We start from the raw sequence: 13296 nt of genomic DNA on the forward strand, positions 1-13296 counted from the left end.
TTATTCAAGGTCAGTATGTCCATGTTTAATATATTTGTTGCCAAATTACATCATTATATATTTGTCTACCTTTAAATTCATCTTTCACCTTTGTGAACTTGAACTTGAATAGTCCCTTATATAATCGACAATGGACGCTGCTAAGATTTTTTTCCCCTTGAAAATCTAATAGTTCCTGGTGCATTATAAACAGGATACTCACCCACGGGCACTATTTTATTTTTTAACCATCAGGATGAATCTATTTCGACCAGTGTCAAGAACATGCACCGTCGAGCTTTCATGATACTCGCGGCACTGCCAGACGGAAGCCATCAGTTTAATTTTATCATTATTATCGAGTAATTGTAAGTAAATATACCAAATAATAACGAATGCTAAAGTTTGTGAAATACAGCATTTCGAATGCACGCTCCAATTGGAGAACATATTGTTATTTCGATGCAATTTCCTAATCCAGCAATATTACAGTTCGTGGCTTTAAAATAGTCAGAGAGAACAATGCAATAAGAACGATCATATCTTCTCCACAGACTTTCCTTGACACGAAAGACTCTGTGGCCAGAAAAGTTTGTGTTGACTAGATACAATTAACCCTTTTGTCTATCAACTCTGCCTAGCACAGGGTAAATGATCCTCATTGTGGAAGAAGGCAAATGTAGGCTCAATTCACAAATGGAAATTCTGGGCGGTGGCAAGCCTCTAAAGAGCAATATCACTGGTGTCAATTACTGGTAAAATGTGAGGGACGATCACACAGAAAATGCCAGTCTTTTTAAACCCACTTCTGTGGAAGCGACAAAATTATTATAAAGATCACTCTGTAACTATTTTCTTGTTTATTACAGTATTATTTAATACAGGCCTTGTCCCGCCTTGGTAAAGTCAACCATGAAAGGAAGAAACACATTCACCGTCATTCATTCATTTTCTGTCTTGCCACAAGCATGCTGACGTCGCAGTTCAGATGGCTCTCTGAATTCCAGCATCCATATCCCTCCAGAGCACAGACAAAGTACTTTCCACCACTAGGACTCGAGTCCGGCTAACCAGTTTCCCTGGCTTCAAAAATACTACCTTACATTCCTAGAACACGTCAAGTCATAAAGATCACTTGCCACCACTCTGATCTAATTTCCTCACACAAGCCTGCTGGATGTTCAAAGCCTTAAAACCCTAGCACTCAAAACCATCTTGACCCCCCCCCACCCTCTAAGCTTTCCTGGGACTACCACTACCCCTCCTTCCGTCCATCTTAGATAATTTATATACCCTCCAAGTAATTCTGTTTTGCACCATCTTCTCTAAATGTTCAAACCACCTCAACAACCCCTTCTCAGTCCACTGAATTATATTTTTTGAAACTTTACACCTTCAAAAATCCAAACTCTAAATTCTTTATATAATATTCATACCACACATTGCCCTCAAACATCTGTGTATGCACTGCCTGCAGTGAATACACAGGCAAGCTCATATCAGATCTTTCATTGCCTATTTCTTTTTGCTCTCATCATCTTTCTCTTTCCAATGGTCGCTTTTAATTTCTTTCTTTTACTTACTCTCCCAGATTTCTCTTCCAGCCTTCGCAGCTTCTAATCCAAATCTCCCAAAAGAACCTAGTCATCGGCAAAGAGCAACTTCGACAACTTCCACTTTGTCTCAAATTCAGTATCTTTTAATCCCACACCTCTTCTCAACACACTTGCATTCACTTGCATTCCACTTCTGCCTAAGGCCTACTTTTACCTTAAAATAATACCTTAAAATAATACCTCTCCGACTTAACCATAACCTGAGCCACACTATCCACCTAGCTTTGTACTGCTTTTAGTAATTTACTACTTGTCCCTAGGGACTTTTCCCCTTTCATGCATATGTTAAATGAATACACTAACCACTCCAAAACTATATTTCCACGTGGTTTTAACATTTCTGTCGTAATCTCATGTTTACCAACTACCTTACACTCTTTCATTCTACTTGCTGCTACACGCACTTTCCCCATACTTCTGTCCCTTACTTTTACAAGATGTTTTACCTCCCTTCTCAGTGTATGAAATCATTACCTCCCTTTCTTCATGAACATATAACAGCTCTTGAAAATATTTCCACCAACTTTCCAATACGTACCTGCGGTCAGAGGTTACATGTGGTCACTGTCCTAAGCGCTCTCGGAATTAGCATGGGGTGTTACGGAACACCATGGCCTGCTGTAGTGTTTTGGAATCTCAGGTTAAAGTGTTAAAGGAGGAGGTTCTACTTCGGAAGGAAAATAGGAGGCTGAAGCTTCGCCTCGATGGGCTTGGGAGTGAGTGTGAGATGGTGGGAGCTGGTGAGGAAAAGGGTACCAGCAGTGAGCTAAAGAGTTGCAACCACGTTAAGCGGCAAGTGGTTCACAGTTCAGGAAGAAAGAAGATAAGGAAGGTTAATAGAGAAGATGTGAAGGTAGGAAATAGACTCTCTGTTCTCCAGGATGAGTGTACTTCAGTGGTTAGTGAGATTAAAGGTACCACTGACTCCCCTGCCAGTGAAGGTAAGAATATTCTGATTGTAGAAGATTTTCTAGGTAAGATATATGTACTGTGTTTTTTGTAACAGAGATAGGAAGGTCAGACAGAGGGTGTGCCTCCAAGGAGCTGGTGTTGGTGACATAGTCAGTAGGTTGGATAATATTATGTCAGGTAATGGGAATAAGCCCATTATCTGTCTTAGTGCTGGTGGAAATGACATCAGGAAGGGCAGGAGACAGGAGCTGCTGGATAAGTACAGGTCAGCCATAGAAGTTGTCAGGTCTAATGGAGGGATCCTAATCATATGTAGCATCTTGCCTAGAAGGGGAGTGGGCAATGAATGGATGTCTAGGGCAATTGGTATAAATTGCTGGCTAGACAGGTGCTGCAAGGAACTTCCAATCCCATTCATTGATAACTATGACAAATTCTATAGCAAGCATGATTTGTATGCAAGGGATGGGGTTCACCTCCCTGGGGTTGGAGTGGTTGCATTAGCCAGTTCGATTGAGGGGGTCATTGATGACATGTCTAGGAATTTAATCTGATGGATTATAGAGGTATGGGTGTTTGTGGGAAACAATCAGGCTGCAGTATTAGGGATGAAAACATCAGATATTACCAGGATACCCCAGGGATATGTTTAAAAGACAATATTCAAAATAAAGCTGCTAGTAAAGGTAAAGTAATTGCTCAACAAAAAGAGATAGTAGAGGGCAACGAGAGACTAGTTCCCTTAAGGTTTACTATACAAATAGTAAGAGTCTAAGAAATTAGATAGATGAGCTAAGATTACTTGCAAGTGCAGGTAATATAGATATTATTGCTATAACAGAGACCTGGTTCAACTTGAAAGACAGAGAAATGCCTTCTGAATGCAACATACAGGGTTATAAACTATTCCACACTGATAGGGTCAACAGGAATGGTGGTGGAGTGGCGATGTATGTCAGAGATAATTTAAACTGTTGTGTTAGACAAGATGTAAGATTAGAAACAACGGGCACAGAATCTGTTTGGCTACAGTTTCTCGAAGGTCATGAAAAATTAATTTTGAGTGTGATTTATAGTCCCCCAAACCTTGATGTGTAGTGTGGTAGGCTGCTATGGGACGAAATTCATAAGGTATCTAGATATGAAAATGTTGTGTTAATGGGAGATTTAAACTTTAGACAAATTGACTGGAACAATGTGACACGAAATCTTGAGTCCAGTGACTGTCTTGATACGGTTCAAGACTGCTTTTTAAAATAGTTTGTAACAGAACCAACTAGAGGAAACATTCTGCTTGACTTGGTTCTTGCCAACAAAGAATCACTACTTAATAATTTTGAGGTTAGTGATGAGCTAGGGGAAAGTGATCACAAATCACTTAGTTTTAATATATCATGGAATTACCCAGATAACTGCTATCAAATCTCTCCCAGATTTTCGCTTGGCCGAGTTCATGGGTATGAGAAATTACCTGGGTGGGCTAAATTGGGACGACCTAACTATGTGTCAGGTAGGTAGAGTTGGTTGCCAATAAGACGTATTTCAGAGCTGCCCAGATGACTTTGGTCCCGAGTAGGGAAATTAGATCTAACAAAAACTATCCCAAATGGATAAACAATAGCTTAAAACATCTCATTGGTCAAAAGAGAGGTATATATAGACGTATCAAAAGAGAGGAATCGCAGTTAAGAAATCAGTATATTCAATTAAAGAGAGAATTAAAACAAAGGAATAAGAAAAGCAAAAAGGGATTATGAGCCTGAAGTCGCAAGGGACTCGAAGACTAACCCAAAAGGGCTCTTTCAGGTATAGAGAAGTAAGATTAGGACTTAAGAGTAACTCAGGTCAGATCACTGACAGTAATAAGGAAATGTGTGAACTTTTCAATACCTACTTCCTCTCAGTTTTTACTCAGGAAGATACTAGCGAAATTCCAGAAATAATAAATTATGTAGAACAGGACGATAATAAACTATGCACGATTAGGACAACTAGTGACATGGCTCTTAGACAAATAGAGAAATTAAAACCTAACAAATCCCCAGGCCTTGATGAACTGTTTGCAGGGGTTTTAAAGGAATGTAAAGAGGAACGTAGCATACCTCTGGCTATTCTTTTCAATATATCACTACAAACTGGCATAGTGCCCGACAAGTGGAAAATGGCAAATGTAATACCTATTTAGAAGGCAGGTGACAGGTCCTTAGCTTCGAACTATAGACCAATAAGCCTTACTTCCATAGTTGGTAAATTTATGGAATAAATAACTGCCGAAGCAATTCGTAGCCATCTTGAAAGGCATAAATTGATTAATGAATCTCAACACGGTTTTACAAAGGGGAGTTCCTGTCTTACGAATTTACTAACTTTCTTCACTAAGGTAGTTGAGCAGGTAGATCATGGTAATGAATATGATATTGTGTATATGGATTTCAGTAAACCTTTCGATAGAGTTCCACATCAGAGACTATTGAGGAAACTTAAGGCACACGGAATAGAAGGAGAAATTTTTTCCTGGGTAGAGGCATGGCTGACAAATAGGCAGCAGAGAGTTTGCATAAATGGGGAGAAATCGGAATGGGGGCACGTCACAAGCGGTATTCCACAGGGGTCAGTGTTGGGCCCGTTGTTGTTCACAATCTACATAAACGACATAGATGAGGGAATAAAAAGCGACATAAGCAAATTTGCTGATGACACCAAAATAGGCAGTCCAGTTCATTCTAATGAGGACATTAGAGCACTCCAAGATGATTTGAATAGACTGATGCAATGGTCGGAGAAATGGCAGATGCAGTTTAATATAGACAAATGCAAAGTTCTAAATGTTGCACAGGAAAATAACCATGCCACATATAAACTAAATAATGTAGATCTTAATATTACGGATTGCGAAAAGGATTTAGGAGTTCTGGTTAGTAGTTATCTGAATCCAAGACAACAGTGCATAAGTGTTCGCAATAAAGCTAACAGAATCTTTGGCTTCATAGCAAGAAGTATAAATAACAGAAGTCCTCAGGTTGTTCTTCAACTCTGTATATCTTTGGTTAAGCCTCATTTAGATTATGCTGCAGAGTTCTGGTCACCGTATTACAGAAAGGATACAAATGCACTGGAAAACGTACAAAGGACGATGACAAAGCTGATTCCATGTATCAGAAATCTTCCCTATGAGGACAGACTGAGAGTCCTAGAAAGGCGCAGAATTTGGGCGGATATGATTGAGGTGTATAAATGGAAAACAGGAATAAATAAAGGGGATGTCAATAGCGTGCTAAAAATATCTAACATAGACAGGACTCGCAGCAATGGTTTTAAACTGGAAAAATTCAGATTCATGAAGGATATAGGAAAGCACTTGTTTGGTAATAAAGTTATGGATGAGTGGAACAAACTCCCGAGTACCGTCATAGAAGCTAAGACGTTGTGCAGTTGGATAAATAGGTTGGATAAATACATGAGAGGGTGTGACGTGTCTGACCTCACTAGATCAGTGAGGTCAGTCGGTAGGTCAGGAGCTTAAGCCGTTGGGAGAATTGTACCTGTGTTTCAGTGTTAGTTGGGTGTGAGTTGGACCTGACTAGCTTGTGCTAGTAGGTCTGATGCCGTGCTCCTCCCTTAAGTGACGTGTCTGACCTCACTAGATCAGTGAGGTCAGTCGGTCAGTGAGCTTAAGGTTACTAGGTCAGTGAGCTTAAGCCGTTGGGAGAATTGTACCTGCCTCGCATAGGCCAGTAGTTCGACAGGCTTTCTCACTCCATTTTGTTCCTTTTTCTAAGTACAATTTGTTGATAAGGCTTCATCCTCTCATTGTCTGTCCTTTTATTCTCCTTCACCACCTGTTTACGCCACCCTCCGTATACCACTTATATATTGTAAAAACCTCTCATATGCTACCATTTTCCTCTCTTACCACCGTCTTTACCTCGTTATTCCACTAATTTTTCGTCTTCCCACCTGCACCTACCCTCCTATACACTGCATTTAACTTTACCTCAAACGTCTTCTACCCCATCTTCATTACCTGTACTCTCTCTAGGGGCCACCTTTCTCCCAATATTTGCTTATGTCTAAGGCTGTCTCTTCCTTTAATTTTTTCACTTCAGTCTTAAGCACTGACGGCTTTCTCCTTGTACCCCCAACTACATCTTACTCCCGTTGTAGCTACCAAACAATAATTATGGAATTTGTCAACACACTAAAAGCATACTCATCTGGAAACCTACCCACCACCTTTAACTCGTTGAGAGAGAGAGAGAACTTGAACAACATCTGCACCAAAACTATGATAAACTCTCAGATCTCATGGACTTCCATGTGAGTATGGTCAAGGTCTACTACCAACATTGTCCCTCATCACTACTACCAGCACTACCCCGCATCATCACTACCAGCATTACCTCTCATCACTACTACCAGCATATACCCCTTATCACTACTACCAGCACTACCCCTCATCACTATTACCAACACTACCCCTCATCATTACTACCAACACTACCCCTCATCACTACTACCAACACTACCCCTCATCACTACTACCAACACCATCCCTCATCACTACTACCAACACTACCCCGCATCATCACTACCAGCATTACCTCTCATCACTACTACCAGCATATACCCCTTATCACTACTACCAGCACTACCCCTCATCACTATTACCAACACTACCCCTCATCATTACTACCAACACTACCCCTCATCACTACTACCAACACTACCCCTCATCACTACTACCAACACCATCCCTCATCACTACTACCAACACTGCTCCTCATCACTACTACCAACACTGCCCCTCATCACTACTACCAACACCATCCCTCATCACTACTACCAACACTGCCCCTCATCACTACTACCAACACTACCCCTCATCACTACTACCAACACTACCCCTCATCACTACTACCAACACTACTCCTCATCACTACTACCAACATTACTACCAACACTACTCATCACTACTACCAACACTACTCCTCATCACTACTACCAACACCATCCCTCATCACTACTACCAACACTGCCCCTCGTCACTACTACCAACACTACCTCTCATCACTACTACCAACACTACCCCTCATCACTACTACCAACACTACCCCTCATCACTACTACCAACACTACCCCTCATCACTACTACCAACACTACCCCTCATCACTACTACCAACACCACCCCTCATCACTACTACCAACACCACCTCTCATCACTAATACCAACACTACTGTTCATCACTACTACCAACACTACTCCTCATCACTACTACCAACATTACTACCAACACTACTCATCACTACTACCAACATTACTACTCATCACTACTACCAGCATTACTCCTCATCACTACTACCAACACCATCCCTCATCACTACTACCAGCACTACCCCTCATTACTACCAACAAGTGTTGGATGACATACAACTGAGGAGGTGAAGCTGCCAAGTGACTTTGATACCTCAAAGGCGATGAGACCGGACAACATCTCCAAGTGGATCCTTAGAGAGGGAGCAGATACGTTGTGTGTGCCACTAACCACAATTTTCAACACATCCCTTGAAACTGGGTAACTACCTGAGATATGGAAGACGACAAATGTAGTTCCCGTTTTTAAAAAAGGAGAGAGAAAAGAGGCACTAAACTATAGACCAGTGTCACTGACGTGAATAGTATGCAAAATCATGGAGAATATTATTAAGAGAGTGGTGGAGCACCTGGAACAGAACATGATTATAAACAACAACAGGCACGGATTCATGGAGGGCAAATCCTGTGTCACAAACCTTCTGGAGTTTTATGACAAGGTAATTGCATTTTCTTGGACGGCAAGGCCTTCGACTCAATTCCTCACAAGAGATTAGTGCAAAAGCTAGAGGATCAGGCGCGTATAACAGGAAGGTAACTGCAATGGATCAGAGAATACCTGACAGGCAGGCAACAACGAGTCATGCTATTTTTGGTATATGTGAATGACATGAGGAAAGGGATAGACTCAGAAGTGTCCCTGTTCGCAGATGATGTGAAGTTAATGAGAAGAATTAATCAGATGAGGATCAGGCAGGACTTCAAAGAGACCTGGACAGGCTGGACACCTGGTCCAGCAACTGGCTTCTCGAATTTAACCCCACCAAATACAAAGTCATGAAACTCGGGGAAGGGCAAAGAAGACTCAGACAGAGTATAGGCTAGGTGGCCAAAGACTGCAAAACCTCACTCAAGGAGAAAGATCTAGGGGTGAGTATAATACCGAGCACGTCACCGGAAGCACACATCGACAGGATAACTGCTGCAGCATATGGGCGCCTGGCAAACCTAAGAATGGCGTTCCGATGCCTTAGCAAGGAATCGTTCAAGACACTGTACACAGTGTACGTCAGGCCCATACTGGGGTATGCAGCACTAATTAGGAACCCACAACTGGTCAAGCACGTCAAGAAATTAGAGAAAGTACAAAGATTTGCAACAAGGCTAGTTCCAGAGCTAAGGGGAATGTCCTACGAAGAAAGGTTAAGGGAAACTGGCCTGACGACACTGGAGGACAGGAGGGTTAGGGGAGACATGATAACGACATACAAAATACTGCGTGGAAGAGACAAAGTGGACAGAGACAGGATGTTCCAGAGATGGGACACAGAAACAAGGGGTTACTATTGGAAGTTGAAGACTCAGATGTTAGGAAATATTTCTTCAGTCATAGAGTAGTCAGGAAGTGGAACAGTCTAGCAAGTGAAGCAGTGGAGGCAGGAACCATACATAGCTTTAAGACGAGGTATGATAAAGCTCAAGTAGCAGGGAGAGAGAGGACCTAGTAGCAATCAGTGAAGAGGCGGGATCAGGAGCTGAGTCTCGACCCCTGCAACCACAATTAGGTTAGTGCAATTAGGTGAGCACTGCCCCTCATCACTACAAATACTACTCTTCATCACTGCTATCAACACTGTCCCTCATCACTACTAGCAACACTACCCCTCATTAGTATTAGCAACACTACCTCTGATCACTACTAGCAACACTACCCCTCATCACTACTAGCAACACTACCCCTCATTACTACTAGCAACACTACCCCTCATCACTACTAGCAACACTACCCCTCATCACTACTAGAACCACTACCCCTCATCACTACTTGAACCACTACCCCTCATCACTACTAGCAACACTACAACTCATCACTACTAACAACACTGCCCCTCATCACTATTAGCAACACTACCCCTCATCAGTATTAGCAGCACTACCCCTCATCACTGCTAACAACGCCACCACTCAGTACCATCCGCCATCACTACTACCAACACTACATATCATCACTACTACCAACACTACATATCATCACTACTACCAACACTACCTTTCATCAAGACAAGCAACACCACCCTTCATCACTACTACCAACACCACCCCTCATCATTATTACCAGCACTACCCCTCATCACTACTAGCAACACCACACATCATCACAAATAGCAACACTACTCATCACGACTTCCAACACTACCCCTCATCACTACTACCAACACCACCCCTCATCACTACTACCAACACTACCCATCAGCACTACTACCAACACTACCCATCATCACTACTAGGAACACCACCCCTCATCACTATTACCAACACTACCCCTCATCTCTGACGATACTGAAGGACAGGAAAATTAGGGAAGACATGATAACGAGATAAAAAATACTGCTGGGAATCGACAAGGAGTACAAGGGGTCATAATTGGAAGTTGAAGACTCAGATGAGTCAAAGAGTCATAGTCATAGAGTTAGTCAGGAAGTCGAATAGTCTAGCAAGTGACGTAGTGGAAGCAGGAACAATACATAGTTTTAAGACGAGACTTGATAAAGCTCATGGAGCAAGGAGAGAGAGAACCTAGTAGCGATCAATGAAGACGCGGGAGCAGGAGCTGTGAATCGACCCCTGCAACCACAAATAGGTGAGTATACGCGCGCGCGCACACACACACACACACACACACACACACACACACACACACACACACACACACACACACACACACACACACACACACACACACACACACACATTCACTCACATTCACACACATTCACACCCTGTACAATGTGTACGTTAGGCCCATTTTGGAGTATGCGGCACCAGTTTGGAACCCACATCTAGCCAAGCACGTAAAGAAACTAGAGAAAGTGCAAAGGTTTGCAACAAGACTAGTCCCAGAGCTAAGGGGTATGTCCTACGAGGAGATGTTAAAGGAAATCGACCTGACGACACTGGAGGACAGGAGAGATATGGAGGATGTGATAATGACATATAAAATACTGAGAGGAATTGACAAGGTGGACAGAGACAGAATGTTCCAGAGATGGGACACAGCAACAAGGGGACACGTTTGGAATCTGAAGACTCAGATAAATCACAGAGATGTTAGGAAGTATTTCTTCAGTCACAGAGTAGTCAGGAAGTGGAATAGTTTGGGAAGCGATCTAGTAGAGGCAGGATCCATTCATACCTTTAAGAAGAGGGATGATAAAGCTCATGGTGCAGGGAGAGTGACCTAGTAGCGACCAGTGAAGAGGCGGGCCCAGTAGCTGTGACTCGACCCCTGCAACCACAACTAGGTGAGTACAACTAGGTTAGTGCATTCACACACACACACACACACACACACATTAATACACACACACACAGTGGCGTAGTGGAGGCGGGAGCCATACATAGTAAAGCTTTAAGACAAGGTTTGATAAAGCTCATGGAGTAGGGAGAGACAGGATATAGTAGCAATTAGTGAAGAGGCGGGGCCAGGAGCTATGACACGACCCCCTGCAACCACAAATAGGTGAGTACACACACACACACACACACACATACACACACACACACACACACAAACACACATACAAACACACAGTAGGGACACCGCGTGCGAGTCACGCCTTCCGTGCTCCGCGAATATAAGTGTCTTTGAGGGCTACCCAAGTGTACTGCAAGGGTTGCTAAGTGTTAGGGTAGTGAACAATTCCTTGAAGCGATTTACAATCTGCCTGTCACCCAAGAAAGATAATAAAGTGAAACAATCGTGTGACCAGTGAAAGAAATACAATGAATAGGGACATTATATAACGAGAAGAAATTGAGGTGGATCTACACCAGGACGTCACATCGAGTTGGACAATCTACAGGCTCCTACAGCTGCATTGTGAGTACTGTAATCACCTATGCACGGTTGTTTGGGTGTGGGTCTCGGGTTCCAATTAACTGCCAAGCTGATTGTGAACGGTCCAACTCTCCTAGCACGATAAAGAATAGGCACTCAAGTACTCAATAAGGAATATCAATTGGTAATCTATGGAACAAGGAGAATAAGTTACTATAAGCCTAGGTGGTAGGAAAAGCATAGAAGGCAGCATTGTAAGTAGGTGCAGGTCAAGTTACAGGAGGGTGGGGGTCAGGTCACAAGAGGTTGTGGTCAGGTAAGGGACTACTGAGACTCCACATAACACTCCAATGCACAATTCCACCCACTTTTCAGACACTTAATAAACCCACACATAATTCCACACATAATTTCACACACACACACACACACACCCACACACACACACACACACACACGCACACACACACACACACACACACACACACACACACACACACACACACACATATACAGACTCACACATACACTCCCCCCTCCCCCACCAACCTCTCACTCTTTCCCCTGATCACCCCGCTCTCTCATTCACCCTCCTCCCCACCTCTCCCTCCATCCCCCCTCTCCATCTCCCATTCTCCTCCTTGCTTCTCCCTCATTCTTACTCCCCATATTCCCCCCTAAATCCCCCTCCCCATCACCTCTCCCATATAGCCATTGTCCACAGTTCCTTCTCTACCTCCCCCCCCCCACACTCGGACAAACAAACTACTAACCTAACACACAGGATTACGTAAGTTTTCCATTCTGAGGCAATCAAAATAAAAAAAATGGGTTGCCAGAGAGCAGGAAGGAAAACCAAGGGATAGGAGGATGAATCTACAAAGGAAGATGGGGCAGCAGAGCTCACTAAAAGGGAACATGAATGGAAAAAGAAACTATAATAACTTAGCATGAGAATGGAAGAGAGGATAGATATGGAAAGCAGGAAGTGGGAGATGCAAGTCATAGCAGCAGAGGCTAGGATACAGAGATTAGAAGAGGAACTGAAAAATCTGAAACAGCCTAAAGAACTAAAGAACATTTTGGGAAAGACATCAGAGACTGCTACCTCAGTCACAAATAAGGGAACTGTAGGGAAAGAAGGAGCAACACTGCATGTAGAAGCTCTATCAGAAGGGACTGTAGTAAATGAAAGAGCTAAGCTATATGTGGAGGCCCTAACAGACCACAGCAGAGCCCAGGGAAAGCCAAGAAGGGAAAATGACAGGCCACTGAGAACAAGTATAATAGATAGTGAAACTGAAGAAAGGAAAGCTGCAATTGAGGAAATTAAATTGAATGAGTGGATACACAAGGATATGCAGTGGGAGAATGAAAGGGAGAGGTTAGTCTTTGTGTATGGACTCCAGGAAGTTGAAAGAGAAACATATGAAGCAAGAAAACAAGGGAAAAAAAGCAATTGAAAGCATCATAAAAGCAATAGGAGAAGCTGGAAAATTTTCAGAGAATAGGGTGGTTTGCAAGAAGAAGAACCCAGCCAGTGAAAGTGACTTTCAAGGCAAAATCGACTCGGAACAGGATCCTGCAGGAGAAAGCAAGATTAAGGGATGGGCCAGCATACAGGAAGGTGTATCTCGAC

Source organism: Cherax quadricarinatus, chromosome 1 (genome assembly GCF_038502225.1).
Source record: "Cherax quadricarinatus isolate ZL_2023a chromosome 1, ASM3850222v1, whole genome shotgun sequence".
NCBI classification, from domain to species: Eukaryota; Metazoa; Arthropoda; class Malacostraca; order Decapoda; family Parastacidae; genus Cherax; species Cherax quadricarinatus.